This window comes from Odocoileus virginianus, chromosome 8 (genome assembly GCF_023699985.2).
Source record: "Odocoileus virginianus isolate 20LAN1187 ecotype Illinois chromosome 8, Ovbor_1.2, whole genome shotgun sequence".
Taxonomy (NCBI): Eukaryota; Metazoa; Chordata; class Mammalia; order Artiodactyla; family Cervidae; genus Odocoileus; species Odocoileus virginianus.
The window spans coordinates 54,051,081-54,056,583 of record NC_069681.1 but is presented as its reverse complement, the minus strand read 5'-3'; the positions used below and the strand labels follow the sequence as shown (position 1 = coordinate 54,056,583).

Here is a 5,503-nt window from a genome sequence, read left to right as displayed (position 1 = left end):
AGAAAAAAATCCATTTGTTCCAGGCATATGGCTCATAACTTTATTATCATTTTTAGAATTTTGATTTTTATTAACTTTAAAAGACAATCTTTGGCAGAGCTGATCTATAGTTTTTAAAACATATGCTTATGAAATTTCCCTCCATAAATGGAATAGACATGTGAATAGATTACTAGATATTCAGAATTGATTATCAAATGAATTATAGAATACATACACATATAATAGTTGGTTTGTTTTATTTTTATACAATAAATTATATCTAAAAGCAATGGAGGAGTAATTTAACGAAGTGAGTTTGAGATAAAATTACACAGCTAATCTCTTCACATTAGTATTATTTAGAATCATTGCATCGTAATCCAACAAGCCTGTGAAATTTGCTCCATTAGATTTTGGCATCTTATGTTCAGTGAAGAGATGAAATAAGAAATTTTACATTAATGTTATTAATTTACTAGAAGACATTTATTATGACAATTACAATGCAATTTTTATATTTTATATTTCAGCTACCATAACCCTTAAGGTTATGGTTATATGGTCTTTCTTTAGTCTCTGGGGTCATTTAATATTGTAATCCAGTTACACTCCACATTTTCATTGTTAAGCTTGGGATCAATTCTTCAAAAACTGCCACTAATCCCAAATCATTGGGAAATCATGCTTATTAATTCCCAAGAGATTCAGTTAGATGTTTGTTTGGCTATAGGCCACCTTAATTACACAACAAAAGAAGATCTTTACAAGATGAAGAGAAAATCAAATATTTTCTGAGTGAATATTGGCCTTTGAAGTCACACAAATGAGGGTAGACCCAGATACAACAATGAGGTATACGTTTGCAGCCACAAAATGTTAATCTGTGGGAAAATGAAGGAAGGGGAATATTGTACATTGGAATATGACTTTTCATCAACTGCACTGTGTTCACAGAGGGAAGTAATCTTGGTGGCAAGTAGCTGTGCAAATAAAAGTTAAAGTTCCATTGGCATGCCCTTATCCATCTGAAGTCCTCTTACAATGGGAGTAAGAGAAAGTGGTAGTTTTTAGGGATTGTGAATCCAGTTACAAGAGGATCAGGAATCATTTCTTTAGTGAGGCCTGATAATTGCAGTAAAAACAAAGCTTGGGGACCACAGCAGGTAGAGGTGGGCCAGTAAACCTTTACAAACCAAGTACCTACACATCCAATGATGTTAAGATAATTTCTGCAGACCCACCTCTATTGCCCTCCCTCTCTCCCAACCACATACACAGCCCCCTCCATAATAATTATTGCCAATTTCTACCATAGTCGATCGCTGTTAATGATGAGAGTGTTGCATCCTTGGGGTTTACATTGGCAGACCAAGAAAGAAATAAAGAATGTACAATAAAGGATTGAATCTGGAGGCTTTGGGGTTACCTCATTTGGAACATCTTTAGGATTGGCCTTTGATTGGCTCCTAGCATGTAAGCTCTAAGCCCATGGAATTTCCTCCCTGATAGAGTGTCTTTGTATACCTGAGAGCTTGGGCTGTGCCAGATGGTTTATTTTAACACCCTTCACATTTATAGTGGCTTAAGGTGAATGCCTGTTTGTGTATGCCTGAAACTTTGGGCCATGTTATATTAGTTTGACCTCCAGGGGGCTGGAGATGGAGCAATTAAAGTTAGTTAAGTGGGTGCTCCATGTGACTGAATGCCAGTAAAACCCCTGGACACCAAAACCTGGATAAGTTTGCCTGTTAATCTCTCAGTCATGTCTGACTCTTTGCACTCCCTTGGACTGTAGCCCACCAGGCTTCCAGTTCATGGAATTCTCCAGGCAAGAATACTGGAGTAGACAGACATTCCATTCTCCAGGGGATCTTCCCAACCCAGGGATCGATCCCAGGTCTCTTGCATTGACAGATGGATTCTTTACCGTCGGAAGCACAAGGAAAACCCTTAGTTTGGCAAACGCTTGGAATGTGCTGTCACATATCAATGCTGGGAAATTAAATACTGTCCATGTGACTCCACAGGGAGAGGACAACTGGAGACTTGTGCCTGGTTTCTCCCAGACATTTATGTATCTTTTCCCTTCACTGATTTTACTATGTACTGTTTGCTGTAATAAACAATAAATATGAGTAGAGGAGCTATTCTGAGTTCAGTTGAGTCCCAGTAAGTTATTGGATCTAATGGTAGTATCGAAGATTCCCAGTATGACAAAGAAATGATCGATCTTACCATTTTTGATGGTCACAAAGTGTCCCATTGTATAGACATACACTAATTTTCTTTACCAATCCATTATTGGTATTTATTTTCCAGTTTTATTTTTTGATAATATAAATAACTCCATATGCACAACTTTTTACAACTTATTGAAGTTATTATTTTTACCATATCATTTCAAATGTGAAGGGCAAAAATATATCTCATTTTTACTTGTATCCCCTTGATTATAATGGGGCTGAATATCTAGTCATGTTTAATGAGTCTTGTATTTCTTCTTTTGAGAATTACCTATTCTACACATGTTGCCCAATTTTCTATTAGAGTGCACAGTTTTTTTTTTTTTTTATTGATCAGTGCTACTCATGTTGAATGACTTAAGCAGATTAGTGAATAAGTTGGAAATAAAAACTATTTTAAAACAAATGCAGTTACATAGCTCCGGGTGCTTAACAAAGCTTGACCTCAATACTACAAATTATTGCCAATAGGATTCTTGTCAAGATGATATTAGAAAACAGAAGATTCATACTCTTATTTGCATATAGTTGTTTCCTTTGGAAGTGGCTAAAACTGTGCATGGTCATTTTGTTTAAGCTTTTCATTTTGCTGAGCAAAACTTTTCTTCTTAACCTAAGGAACTGCCAAATAAAATTCAGACCAGATTTGGTCATTGCAGCTTTAAGAATAGTTGAGTTTAACTGTCAAGTGGCAAATAAAGGAAAAGTTTATACAACTGTTATGTACAACTTGGTCAAAACAAAATGTCAAGTTGCTTACACCAGTGTCTTACACACAACAATGAAACACCAGTTCTTCCTCACCTCCAATTAAAAAGCAGTTTCAACTTACTCAATCATATGACTGTCAAGTTTACTGGGAGAAATGTACTTAACGCTAGACACACATACCACACGTGCATAACATGCTGTTCATTCAATTTAATTTTTATAGTATATTTCCATAGCAATTGGCTAGTCATCAGAAACAATGCAGAGGAGAGAAAAAGAAAGAGAAGTCTTCTAGCAGTGAGTTGAATACACAAGGAGGCACAAAAATCTTTAAGAACCCTATTCTCAGTCACTCAGTTGCTCTGCAACCCCAAGGACTTAAGCCTTCCAGGCTCCTCTGTCCCTGGGATTATCTTGGAAAGAATACTGGAGTGGGTTGCCATTTCCCCCTCAAGGGGATCTTCCTGACCCAGGGGCTGAACCCATGTCTCATGTGTCTCCTGCATTGGAAGGCAGATTCCCTACCACTAAGCCACCTGGGAAGAACTTAAGAACCCTAGGTGACCATTAATGCCAGAGAAACACAGAATAACGAATGAAATGTTTTTCACCATTCTTTGAATTTTTTTTTCCTTCTTTAAATTACTAACATAGTACTCTTGGAAACAACTTAGCCTCATACTACTCCTGAAATTGGCAGATTATTTTGTCCAGTAGAACATACTACTGCTAGTATTATTGTTATTGTTATTGTTATTACTGGGCTTCCCAGGTGGCTCAATGGTGAAGAATCTGCCTGCCAATTCAGGAGATGCAGGTTTGATCCTCGGGTCAGGAGATCCCCTGGAGAAGGAAATGGTGACCCACTCCAGTGTTCTTGCTGGGAAATCCCACGGAAAGAGGAGCCTGGTGGTCTACAGTCCTTGGCATCACAAAAGGGTTGGATACAACTTAATGACTAAACAACAACAACCTTGTTATTACTATTATAATTATTGGTAGGAGGATATTTTCATATTTAAAGTGCCTTTACATATATTTTCTCATTGCCTAATGGTCAATGAAACTAAGCTATTATGTCCCTTCTGGAAGTATTTAGAGGCACTTGGGAGAAGAAAATATATTGTAAATATATTTACAAGAAAATTTATATTACAAGAAAATAATTAGTAAATATATTGACATATAATTGTGGTAATTCACATTTTATAAAGAGCCTTCACCCACATGATTTTGCTTCATTCTTATGAAACCTTTCTGATAGGCTCTATACACTCCATTTTTAGGGAGAAGTAGATGGTGGCTTGGAGAACTTTGTTGTCCTACACAGAGTTGTGGCTGATACAACAAGTAATAGATTTGGTGTTCTTGTTACATTCATTCATTCACTCAGGAGTATTTTGAAGTCCCCTGCTAAGTGGTGACAACCACATGAAATTTTTTAAAAAGTGAATAGTTGTTTTTAGAAATTTATAGTTCAGCAGATACATTGAGCATGAAATCACGTAACTGTAATGTATTGTCTTTGTTGATAGAGAGAGATGAAAATGCCGTGGTGGCACAGAAGGAGATACCATTCTGAGGGAGCACAGAATGACGACATATGGGGGCAGGATGGAGTCCAGCAGTAGGATTACAATGCTCAGCGTGTTTCTGATGCCCCCCAAAGGGGTCACAGGATATCTCAGAACAAGTTCAGTTAGGAAACCATTATCTCCTGGCACCATCTTGAATCTAGGAAAAAGGGTGTTATTACTCAAAGAAAAAGTGAAGTGAAGTCACTCAGTTGTGTCAGACTCTTTGTGACCCCATGGACTGTAGCCCAACTGGCTCCTCTGTCCAGGGGATTCTCCAGGCAAGAATACTGGAGTGGGTTGCCATTTCCTTCTCCAGAGGATCTTCCCAACCCAGGGATCGAACCTGGGTCTCCTGCATTGTAGGCAGATGCTTTACCGTCTGAGCCACAGGGAAGTCAAAGAAAAAAGTATTTCCTAAATATTGAACTTAAAATATATTCTCATACTGTGAGATAAACATGTTTAAAACTTTTTAATTACTATTTTAAATATTTTTTTCTTCCTGATCACATAACAAGGCACACTAAACAAAATTTAATATGTACATAAAATTTTAAAAGGAAATTAAAAGCATATAATCCAACCTAACTTTTACTTTCCATGTGTATTATTTCACAAATAAGACTATTCTATACATATAATTTGTACCTTGTTTTTTATATTGACATTGTAAATTAGAAGTTTTCATAATATTTGCTCCATAATTTAACTATTTCCATATTACTGAATATTTCTTTTGTTTATGGATTTTCCATTTATAAGTGATGCTATTTCTAATTTCTATCAATTTCTCATTATTTTTTCTTACTTATTTAGAATATTATTTTCATAAAATAGGTAACTATAAACATAATTATGTCAAAGGATTACCAATTGTTAACATTTTGACAGATGTTATCAAATTTGTCCTTCTGAAAGATTTTACCAGTTCATACTCCCACCAGCAAAGGATGTTCTTACTAAATAACTGCTAATATGATAGGTAAAAAC

At 36.1% G+C, this 5,503-nt stretch overlaps 1 non-coding gene across 1 annotated transcript; it reads right to left on the bottom strand.

Annotated features, from left to right (window-relative positions):
- Positions 1–4,834: 4,834 nt before the first annotated feature.
- On the bottom strand, positions 4,835–4,907 carry TRNAC-ACA (transfer RNA cysteine (anticodon ACA)). Its single transcript has one exon. It is a non-coding gene; the product is annotated as a tRNA-Cys (tRNA).
- Between the last annotated feature and the right edge of the window lie 596 nt (positions 4,908–5,503).